Source organism: Poecile atricapillus, chromosome 15, assembly GCF_030490865.1.
Source record: "Poecile atricapillus isolate bPoeAtr1 chromosome 15, bPoeAtr1.hap1, whole genome shotgun sequence".
Lineage (NCBI taxonomy): Eukaryota > Metazoa > Chordata > Aves > Passeriformes > Paridae > Poecile > Poecile atricapillus.
Window position 1 is genome coordinate 5,373,556 of NC_081263.1, and position 12,404 is coordinate 5,385,959.

Here is a 12,404-nt window from a genome sequence, read left to right on the forward strand (position 1 = left end):
TTCATGTCACCACCAGAAACCTAATCCCGACTCACAGATGATTCCCGTCTCTTTCTGTAAATATAAAATAGGATCTGCTGGACTTTAGCACTGGCTCTGCACTGCAGCGTGCTCCAGGCAGCTCAGACCTGCCTGGGATGGAGGGAGGCTCTGCGGCAAAAAATCCTGGACCAGGGGAGTGGGGAGCTAAGGGGGGATGTGAAGGGCCACATCCAACTCATAGAATCACAGAATGGGTTGGAAAGGACCTTAAGCATCATCCCGTTCAACGTGCCCAAAAAAACCATTAGTGGGAAAGAAAATCAAATTCTTCACTCCTCAGCAGGACCCTGGGTCACCATTATGAGTCAGATTATAGCCAAATTGCACAGAAATGGGATAAATCTCAGCCTGACTCAACGAGGTGCTAAAGGTTTAAACAGATCATTTCAGTAAAAGCTGAATTTAATTTTAAGCAGCTCTCTACTGGGGTGGGAAGAGATTTTGTCCTGTGGGGAAATAGGTATCCCTTGCTTTTGACAACTGTTTTATCTGGAGGGCATTCAGCCTGGAGTTTAAGGAAGCAATAGGGAGAAGCCAGTAGAGGTGAAGAGGACACAGATCACCTCACAACATATTTTCTGGATCTGTCTCTCCGTGGTTTTATAGCTATGGGAAATAATCCATAATTAGGTGTATAAAATAGCTCTCTGATATCTGCTTCTGGCCCAAAAGAGCACAAAATGGATAACTTAATTATTGCTGCTGGAAATACAAATAAATTAAAAGCACCTGGTAGGAGGAACTCTCAGGGAGGGACACCCGTTCAGCAGAGTGGATGCTGCTCCTCAATCGTGAGCTCAGAGGCAATGAAAGCCCTGGGGCTGGAGCAGGGCTGGGGACAGGCTGGGATAGTGCCCATGGATGATCCCCAAACCTTGTGCCAAAGCCATCGGTCAGTGCAAGGCTGATCCCACCCTCTCAACACAGAAACAAAGTCAGGGGGAGAGCTTTGGAAGCAGTGACACTCCTCTGGAAGAGAGGGACCCATGGAATGACCAGTGAGCTTATCTTGGTTATGGGATGAGGGAAAGCTGGGTTGGGCATTAACAGCTTTCAGCATAAGAAAATAATTACTGTCCAATCCTGTCGCCAGCAAATTCCTGGGAGTTTTTGCTCTGAATTTACAAACAGAGCAGTGCAGGATATTGAGGGTCTTCTTCACTTTTTGCCAAGTCATCTGGCATTTGCAAAAACCTCTCTCTCCACTGAGGCTTGCTTTTAATGACTCTTGTGCTGAATTAACAGTCTGCACCGGTGTGACAATGAGAACAGTCACTAATGACCACTCTGTTTGTCTAAGCCACATGCTGAGCACTGACTTCAGTCCCTGCCACAGACTCTCTTTGCGAGAAGGCTTCTGTGCCTTTTTAAGCAATTTAAAATGTGTAGGATGAGCTGGCCTGTCCATCCCTGCCCCATTGATATTCTGCTGCCTGGAAGTGTCCTTGAGTCAACAGCGAGCACCTGTAGGGAAGTGTGACCTGGAATGATGTGAGGAGCAGGAGTAGAAAAGCCTTTGAAATTACATGTATCCAGTTCTGATGACCCACACAGTAACCAGTGAAATATTTAAACGATCTGCCCTTTGATGCATCCTCTGCCAGAGCAGAAGGGCGAGTTCAGTTTAATGGAAAGGTCTGGTTTTATTAGGCAACACACTCTGTGACCCCACGGAGAATGTGTGATAGTGCTGACATGGGGAATATGTGCAGGTATTATTTCAAAAGGGAAAAGGACTCCAGACAGCCCCCAAGCTTTGTGTCAAGCCCATTCCCCTGTATCACACTCAACAGGACACTTCCATTCATGGAATTGTTTCTTGGATGAGGGAGGCATCACCTCAGCCATCGGGCAGGGTTTGGATGATGCAAAACCCAGCCAGGGACACATGCACCCTGTGACAGCCCTGCTGGGGACAGGGCATCACCTGGGGAGAGGTGCCAGCTCCAAAATCCCATCCCAAGCGCTGGGAGCTGCTGCTCAGCTTGCTCACAGTCAGGTGCTGCCTCTCTGCCAGAGCTCAGCAGGGCAGCACAATAAAATTCACTTTCTGGATATGAGAGGGGTTTATTTAGGCAGCAGTGCTGCCCCCAAGAAGCCAGGCACACATCCCCCTTCCTGTGCCTGCTGCATGAGGCAGGTGTTAGAGCAATTCCATCTGAAAGCTTTTAGTTCCCGTAACCCATGATTTATATTTGTGCTGGAACGGCAATAATAGTAAGGGTTTAATTGTTTTAATGAAAGTGGCTTTTTCTGCAATAGAATCAATTTGCTAAGTTTGGGTGATGGAATACAAGGCTGGATTTGACTGTGCTTTTCACGTGCCCTGAACAAAAAGGTGCAAGCCAGTTCAGAAAGATGTAGCTTGGCATAGTGAAACTTTTAATAAATAATATCTGCATAACTAACGGCAGTAGGAGCAGCCCAACCTGAAGAAAACAGATTTTACAGGAATTACAGTCTCGCTGTCACATTTGTAAAAGGGACACATGCATTTTTCAGATCTTTGCACATTAATGGCTGTATTTGATTCAAAATACAGTCAGTGAACCTTCAGTAAATGGAATTAAATGGTATGTGTCTGATTTGAGGGTGACAATCCAGCAATTGTTTCTTGTTTGAATTACTACCTGCGTGGCTGGGCACAGCGGTAATTGAAACTATAATGTTTCATTCCTCTTTAGGTATAATTTGTCTGAAAAGTTCATTCAATGCTGTTCTATTCTCTCTCCTGAAACCCCTCCCTTTACCATTACGGTGCTCTCAGGGGCTGGATCTTTTCTGTGTGCCCAGATTTTGACCTGGTTTGGGTAATTCAAGCACACAACGAACCAGGTCCTGGTGTTTCCCTGGACCAGCCCCATCTGGTCCCTCTTGCTTTGGCCTTGGGCTCATCTGCTCTTCAGGGCACAGAGCTCCATTTATCCAGCCCCAGGTCTCTGCTTTGCCTTTGGCTCAGAGCTCAGGTGAGCATATCCTTACAGGGTTCTTCAAATTCCCCTTCAAAGCCAAGAATTTGCAGTGGCTTTGTGAACATTTTATTTTGTGTGACCACGATTGTCAGCTGCAGGACCTGGACCTGCTTGTGCCATGAGTGCTGTAAATGGAAAGGCAGCAAGGGTTACTCTTCCTTCCATCTGTGCCTTGATTTGTTGCTTTATGTGGGTCTTTCACTCAGCACAGAAGTGGCTGTGGCAGTGCTGTGCATCTGCAAGGGGTAACAAATAGATTGCCTTATTCTCAACCCTCCCCATTTATAAGCAATTTCTAGTCTGTTTTCGCCCAATATTGATAAACAGAAGAAAATGGAATGTATTTTATTCACCCATAAAGTCTGACATTTCCAAAGATGGAATCAAATTATCCTCCTCATCTTTCTGCAGCTCGCTGGGCTGCTCGCTAGGTACAACTTTATGCCCGCAGAGTAATAACACCTGGTAATGACACCTAATTTTGGAGCCTCCAGAACAAGCTGGTCTAGGACAAACAGGGTTATTGTGCTTACAAATGATATGTAACACAAAGACAGACTCTGTCCCAAGAGGATAGCACATTTTTCTCCCATGGGATGAGGCTGGAAATCCCTGGGAAGCCCTTGTCAGCAACGGGGCATGTTCCTGGCATTTCTACAAAGGCATTTGCATCTTCTTGAGCTGCTGCCACTGCTTGTGGTCTGGTTGTGATTCAGCATGATGAACCTTGGATTTTGCCACTGCTTTTGGGGTGATTTAGATGAAAATTCCATGCGCACATTGTCTGGGAACGTGGTGGTGCTGTGAGGAACTGTAGGGAGAGGCAGAGCTCTCCACCGCCCGCAGACACAGAGGGTTGGAAGGAAGAACAAAGAGGAGATCATAGGAAAGAGCATAATGAGGTTTAAAAGATAATTAAGCCTGCTGGTTCCCCAAACACTACAGCACTCATAGCTGGGCTGGTGAGCCCAGGGGAAAGCCAAGGGCTGGAGTAAAGCTGGCAGCTGAGGCGGGGCTGCAAATCTGGAAGTGCTGCTGCAGGGAGGGTCCTCAGCACCTCTGAGCCCCTGGTCCCTCTCTCCAGGCACAAGATGTGCAGAGATGCTCATCCTCTGGGATGCATTTGTGGCATTGATGTGACAACCTTCACCTCCACCAGGGGATCCTGGCACCTTGACAAAGCAGTTTGAAACTAGGCTGAGCTAAGGAGATGGGTGGAGAATAACAATGAGCAAGGACAGACTGGCATCTAAATGTGGAAGGAGCCAGGCAGCCCATGAGGAAAAATCTGGGGGAAGGAAGGAGTGGGGATGGAGCGAGACAAAGCACCCAGAGGACAAGTGCTAGGAAGGGAACATACTCCCCAAAGGTAGAGTAGGACAGTTCCTCCATGAAGGATTCCCAGATTTTCCAGCATCAGGGTGATCTCCTGGTCCCTGTGATGTCAGATCAGGGGAGGGAAGGCTCTTCTCCATCCTCTGCAGAACCCAAAGGGTCTTGAGTTTCTCCTTCCAAAGCCAGTGGTGTCACTTCCACCAGCACAGGGAAGCACAGGGGTCTCAGTGGCCTCAGATGTGCTGGGCAGGGGCAGAAATACCCACCCAGTTCCATCAGCATTTTGTCTAACCAGATTCCCAGCAGCAAAAGCAATACAAGCTGCCTCCAGTGGAAATTCCACCCAAAATGAGACCTCCAGAATTAGCGTACAATGCTCTTCCACTCCTTCCACATTTTCATACACAAACCATTGCATAGACTGTTTTTGTTTGGGGTTGTACTTCTCCATGCCCAGAGACACCAACCCCTTGCCTTTTCAAGTTTACCTACTAAATACTTTTATTACCTTTTTGCTTGCCTTAGAGTGCAGCACGAATAATTAGAGCAAGTTGCTGCATTTCTCACAATAAAGCTGTGATTTTTAAGTGCCAGAGGACATTTGCAGTGCTGGAAGGGAAAGGCAATTGACATTCCCTTAGGGAAACCTCTTCAAAAATTTGGCCCCTGGTTGCTTTGAATTTATTGTCAGTGGTACAATACAGGCAGGAAAGATGATAATCCATGCAAGCAAACAAACAACACAGCCAAAAGCAGCCAAAGCAGAAGTTCAGCCCTGTGTCTCTGATGGCTGTGACCTGGCTGATCCTCCAGTTCTTTCTTTCAAACCAGGATGTTGGGGCATTACAATTCAAAAAGAAAAAGCCAATAAAGCTCTTCTAAATGGAACTGAAAGGTCTCACAGCAAGCCCAGGATCCAGCAGGTGAAGCCCAGGAGGTGCTGAGTGCTCAGCCGTCCCTGGGGTGTGGGGGAAGATGTGACTGTGTGGGTGATGGCTGCTCCAGGGTGTCCCAAAACACTGCAGAGATCTCCCTCGGTGGTACACAGTGATACAGAGCTGATGGGCTGCAGGCTCCCCTGGGCTTGCCAGGATTTCCAGAGCAATGACAGAGAGAATTCGTGTGGCATTCCACACCCCACCATGGTGAGAGGAGAGCCTGTCTGCTCCCCAGCCCGCATGCCATAGATAAATAAATATCTCTCTATAAGATATATATAGATATATCTGCACCCACTGTGCTGCAGTGAAAGTGTGCCAGGTGCACAGCACAGCCTCGATTAACCCTTGCCTGGGTCACCCTCCTCTTGAAACAAAATGGGCATTAATGGTGTTCTCAGGAGGTGAGTTTGCACCACCCTCTCATCAGCTTCTGCCTAAAGGGCAGCAGCTACAGCTGGATATTTCCAACAAGGAATGACTTGTCCCTTACCCTGGACCCCTGTCACAAACTGCTCAGTCTTTCAGAGACAGGCACTGGCTGCTGGCACCAGGGCTCTGCAGTCCCTGCAATCCAACCTTCCTGGGGTGTTTTTCTCCCAGATGGGTTGAAGAAAAAGCTCAGCTCCTTCACCCAGATTTACAGAAGAACTTGCAGTGTCCTGAAACCAAACTGTTGCAAAATTATTATTAATAATAATAAAATAATTAAAAGCCAAATTGCAGCAGAGAAGCTCATGACAGCACAGGCCCAAGAACCCCGTGGTGTTGGATACTCCACTCCTGCAGCTCCAGGGGCTGGGGAAGGGATTTGCAGGTACAGGGGTGCAGTGACCTTGGGACAGTCTGGGCAGGGAGCAGTGCTTGGGGCTGTAGGATTTGCCCTGCCCCAAGGGGTTTTGGGGGGTTTTCCAGTCCCTCCCCTTCATCTGCTCCTTTCCTGGAGCAGAGAACAGCCTCATCCCTGCCCTGCTCCGTGTCCCAGGCTGCACAAGCCTTTGACATTGTCGTGTCTTCACCAGTCGAGACCTGAGGGACCGCACGCCTCATTTGCACCCAACAGCTCTCTTTTCCCATTCGGTGATTTTGTAAAACCACCAAACTTCCCTCATTGTTCCTCCGCTTCCAAATTGTGTGTCTTGCGGTCTCGCTGCTGCCGAGAGCGCAGCAGCTATGGTGCATTTAAATAGCTGATTTTTTCAGGATCTGATTCAGGTCTTGCCTCCAGTGATATCAGTTTGGCTGCTGCAATGGGAACACTGTGTTAAATGTGCTGAAGTGAAGAACACTTGGGAGCATCAGGTGCAGTGCGGGCACGGCTGGCAGGCAGCACCTCGGCTCCCCTCCAGCCTGCTCTGCCTAAACTCGGTGTGTGCCCTGAGCACGGAGCAATGCCTGCCCTGCCGAGCCTGAGCCCGGGCCGGGAGCACGGCTCACCCCGGGGCTGTCACCCACACCGACAGCTCAAATGCCGAGCTGCTGCCGTGGCACTGAGCCAATGTCCCCGATATTTCTCCGTGCTCCGGAGGCAGCCGTGCCCCTGTGACCTCCCGTGCACTGCCCCCTCGGCCTGAGGACGCGGAGCACTGAGATTTTGGGGTGCAGGTAAATGTCTGTGAGCAGGGCAGGGCAGACAGGGCGGTGATCCAAGGAATGGGCTGTATCCCGATGTTTCCCCCTGAGCTGAGCAGGGTCTGCCTGCAGGAGACCCAGAGGAGAGGGGGAGCCCAGCACCTGGGGTACAGCTGCACACACCAACATCCCTTGGGAGATCGTGCACCTCCATTCCCCGTCCCACACCATAGCTCCAGGTGTTCTTTGCAAATTCGATGGAATTACGGTTTAAAAAGTAAATTAATATTTAAATTGAATATTTAAATTAAAAAGAAATAATCTATTAAAGACCCTGAGAAGCTCTTAATTTCTTGGTATCTGCAAGCACTCCTTCCATGGAGAAGCGTCCGTGGGGAGCCAGGCACAGGGCAGGATGGTTCTGGCAACTTTTAGCTCCAGTTACCAGGAACCTCTCCCAAAGGAGATTCCCCAGCTGGAGGGCTTGGAGCAGGTGGGGCTGAGCATCCCAGAAGGCACAGAATCCATGGATCCTGCCACAGCAGGGACCTTGCCAGCCACAGCCCACAGCAGCCCTACAACACCAGCAAACCTCTCCCAAGGTCACACCCCCCCACGCAGCACAGTGAAGCTTCCTGGGACCCCAAAGACTAAGGAAGTTTGAAATTCAGCTCTAAAGATTGCCCAGGGACCCTCAGCAGCTGCAGGCCCCAGAGGGCTGCTCGGGAAGGGGCTGATCCAGCAGTGCAGCCCTTGCTGGAATCATGCACTGGAGCTGGGCTGGATGCAGCAGTGCAGCCCTTGCTGGAATCATGCACTGGAGCTGGGCTGGATGCAGCAGTGCAGCCCTTGCTGGAATCATGCACTGGAGCTGGGCTGGATGCAGCAGTGCAGCCCTTGCTGGAATCATGCACTGGAGCTGGGCTGGATGCAGCAGTGCAGCCCTTGCTGGAATCATGCACTGGAGCTGGGCTGGGTGCAGCAGAGCATCCCGAGGGACAGAGCTGTGGCACTGCAGGGCGATGCAGCCGGGACTCGCCGGGCCCCGATGCCGAGGGGACACCACGGCTGTCACCAGAGGCCACCCGGGGCCCGCAGTGGCTCTGCTGGCTGGGCTCTGGCCACCACATGCTCGCACATAATTCCTGACCTCAAGTCGAAAGTATAATTCTTTCTGCCACATCTGACATTTAGCTGTACAGCGATCCTTGCCAGGAAATTGCCATCGTTTCAGTTCTGCTCCCAGCTACCCTTCTGATTTATATTTTTGTTTTTATCCAATTTTTCTGACTTGTTTTGGTAGGGTGGACAAAATGTTCTCACTCAAGACAGATGACAGTTTGCCGATAAGAGGAGCAACTTATCACCAACAGCTCCGATTCTTTCTCAAATGCTTAGTCTGTTGGAACAGCTTTAAAGTCTAATGTGATATCACAGGTTAGCCCCAAATCTGCTTCTCCTCCTGTATTTCATACTTTATGGCTCTGAACATCGCTCCTTTTAAAACAAAACACTTCAATCTTTTTCAGATCATCATGGCTTTCCTTTCCCCTATTTTTTTTTTTTCCCTCTTCTTAATTTAACTATTTTTAAAATTCTTTGGGCATGGCAAATAAAACAAACACCAGAGATGAGTGACCTCTTGGAAGCTTGGTGTCCTTGAGTCTAACTTTAGAAATCATTTGTCACAGGCACAGAAATGTGCACCGCAATCAGAATTAGCTGCCAGATTTTTTTTTTCAAACAATGATATTGTAATTTGAGTGACACTCTTGATAATAGTTCAGGTTCTCCAGACTTCTCCCCATGCTCCCACAAACCATGCACTAAAAAATAAAACTTCTGTCTTACTCTGATTATTTCTTCCTCTTGTTGTTATTTATCATACGGAAAATAAATGAGAGGGAAAAGAGAGACAAGGAAGTTGAACAGCTTTGAACTCTGGATATAAGCCCAGTAGGCTAACAGGGTATTATACAGTTGGGTTTAGTTCAGCAAAAAACAGGACATTCTATGAGAACTGGGTGAATAATTTGCAATTAGCAATTTGGGACATAAAAATCCAGGTTATTTCCAAACGTGCAGCTTTACGTGCTGAAATGCCCTCTTCTGCTCGTGGTTGGCATGCTAGCAAAGCACAGCGTGCTCTGACCAGAGCTTTCACTGCTTGGAATTGTGGATTCTGCAGCAAAATTACTTTTGCTCTGCAAATGTGTAGTTAATTCCTGTGTGAATGTTTATCACTCTTGCTTGGGCTGCACAGGTGCCTTGCACAGGACAAGGAATGCATTGGAGTTTGTGAAGGGATCAGCTCCGGCAGAGGTCCTGGATGGATCCAGCAGCAGCTCCATTGGATTGCTCCCTGTACCCTGCATTAAATAGTTTCAATTTTTATACACAGCCCCCAGTCACTGGAACCACCCTGTGAGTCTACAAGTCCCAACCAAGAGATCCCTGCTGGGTGCTCCCACCTGCAGGACAGCACCGAGGGGCTGGGAACATCACCCTCCCTGGCTTCAGGGTCAGTCACCGCACACAGAAAAATCCTGAGATCCTTTTGGGAGCTCCTGCTCCCAAACAGAGCGATTGTGGGTGGGTTTGCACCACCCCAGGGTACACGGGGTGGGAAGATCAATTCCTGATCCCTGGATTTGGATTATGGATGAGAACTCTACAGGGAACTCACTTGAATTGATGCATCTTTTGTGAAAAGCCTCTGGATTTGTAGCATTATGTGAGAGCAGGAGAAAGACTCAATGTGCTGAAATTAGGGTTGCTGGAGCTGCTGCACGGTGGTTGTTCAGGGTCAGGTCTCTTGGAGGATTTTGAGATTATGAAAGACCTTTTTGGGAGCTCAAAACACAGCTGCCAGCCTGCCTGCCTGCCTAATCACATCACTCCAGAGCCCTCTCACGTGGCTCTGGCAGGAAGGTGTCCCACGAAAAGCGAAGCTGCCTGTCCCCACTGGGGCCACAGGGCCAGGGGAGGGCTCATTCCTCAGATGTGCCACAGCATCGCTCCACCATCCATCCCCAGAGTGGCTGCACCTGAGCAGCATTAACCTCTCCCAAAGGAGATTCCCCAGCTGGACAGTTTGGAGCAGGTGGGCTGAGCATCCCAGAAGGCACAGAATCCATGGATCCTGCCACAGCAGGGACCTTGCCAGCCACAGCCCACAGCAGCCCTACAACACCAGCAAACCTCTCCCAAGGTCACACCCCCCCACGCAGCACAATGAAGCTTTCTGGGACCCCTAAGAATAAGGAAGTTTGAAATTCAGCTCTAAAACTGTGTACAGCCAGCAAGATGCCTCCTTGCCACCTGGCTGTCACCTGGAAATAGGACATGAGGGGTCTTGTAAGGGCTTCATTTTCCCTGTGCTTGAGCCCCCCTGGTGATGGCAGCTCCCCCTGCAACTTCCTGAGCTCTGAATGTGCAGAGGGAATTGCAGGAGACACTTCCACATCTCTGTATGATGGAGTTATCCTCCTTCCACTAAATAAATGCCCACGTGTGCACTTCTAGCCTGTATCTGAACAGGAGGCACAGTGTGCCTGACTCTTTCAATTTTTCATCCTCCTGGAGGAAAAATATGATAGGAAAAGCCTAAAAATTAAAAAAAGACAGAGTGAACAGCTATACCTAACACCTTTTTCAGCACAATCCACCCAATTATTTTCCTTTCTCTGCCTATTTTAGTTTTAAAGCTTCCTCCAAATGTAGGTCTCAGGTCAGCAGGGCATTAAGGCACCCCTGAAGTACTTTGACTTTAATATCTCATGGAAAGGACACTAATCATTTCTTGCATCTTTAACTAAAGATACAGCATTTTATCTGGGATCCTGAGTGTGCCTATAAATATCAGGCAGGGAAATGCTCGATCCATTACAGAAAGGGGTAACCTAAATCGTGGAGCAGGCTGGGGCTCTCCCATGGACAACCTTTGTCCTGGGAGGGAGCTGGACCAAAATCTGTGCATGCCAGGATGTCCAGATGATATTACAGTGCAAACAGCACGAAAAGGTGTTCCCATAAAATGTCCAGAATAATCCCATCTTCTCCAGGTTGTCTCACAGCCCCATGGGCACCTCGGGTGAGAGGTGCCTGCACCAGTGAGAGGTGATGGCTGATCCAGAGGTGTGAGGGTAGAGGACACATCTGGAGGAGAAACAAGATGGGAAAAAGCCTCTTTCCCATCCCTTCTGCTGCTGGTGGGTGCTGGATGAGTGACCACAGTGAAGAGAAAGCAGGTGGTCTGTTTTCCATTGCACTGTACCTAGATAACAGGTGTACAGCTCCTGAAATACAGCTGAACTCAAAACATTATGGCATTTCCAACCTTTTAATTTTGGCTAGCATTTTCCTCGCTTTTCATTATCCTAAAAACAAGTTTTTTTTTCAAGGCAATGCTCCCCCAGAGAAGGAAAACCTCTATGAGAACTCCAAATCAGTCTTTTGTGAAGCAGAACGAGCTGTGGGCTGGGCTGAACAGATCTCCCTTCTTTCCCAAGCCCAGCTGGGGTCCCTCTGCACCCCAGGGCAGATGCTCACCTGCAAAGGCTGCTCCCAGGAATGTGCTGGCAGGGACAATGCCAGCCCATGCAGCAGGAATGCTGCTGCATGTGTTATTAGAGTCATTTGTTGTGGTTAGTGAGCAAAACCACCCAAGCTCATTTCTGTTCCATTAGAGGAAGGAAAAAGAAAAGGGAATAGAATAACTCATTTCGAGGTAATTTGCTGGGGATTTTGTGTATGATCAAGAGGGTTGTAAATACTTGGGAATACTTGCAAAAGTTTGGTATGGCTCTTGAGAGAAAAGTATCACAAAGTTATCAAACATGGACAAAGTGAGACCAAAGTGGGTGGTTTCAATGCATTTTGCCTGTCTACAGATCACAAACTGCCCCACTCTGGTCTGCCCAGCCCACAGCTGCTTTTCTGGATAGTTTGATGAATTTTTTGTGAAATCTCAGAGGAATGTCACTGCACTGGCTGGCAGCTCCTTGGGCAAGGATTTGATCCTGAGGTTTGGCACATGCAGGGCGTGATCCTCCTGTGATCAGGCACCACATGGGCCTGGCACAGGTCCTGATTCTTTTCTGTGTTCCCCACATCTCCGGGGAAGTGAGAGGAGATCCACAGTGGGCAAGGACCCCTTCCCGTGGGACACAGAGCACAAGGAGTCCCTCCAAACGTGGACACAAAACTCCAAACCACCACCAAAAGAGCCCATAAAGCACTGGCTGCTCTTAGAGGCGAACTGAAGATTTCTCCTGCTAATTATAAAAATGGCAGACAAAACCCTGCACGCTATGATTTCTTACATTAAACAAATTTTATGGTGGAGAAGACTTTTAGTGGCACTATTTGCAGACCTGGCCTTTCGCCAGCTCGCTGTCATTAATTCTGCTGATCTTAAGTATCAGCTGCACTTATTCCAAGGGGCTATAAATAAACCCCTGAAGCCTATTAAAGGAGCCAGCTTCCTCAGGCTGTTTGTCAAGCCTGGACAGACTGACATGGGCAGTGTTCAGGCAGCTCTGGC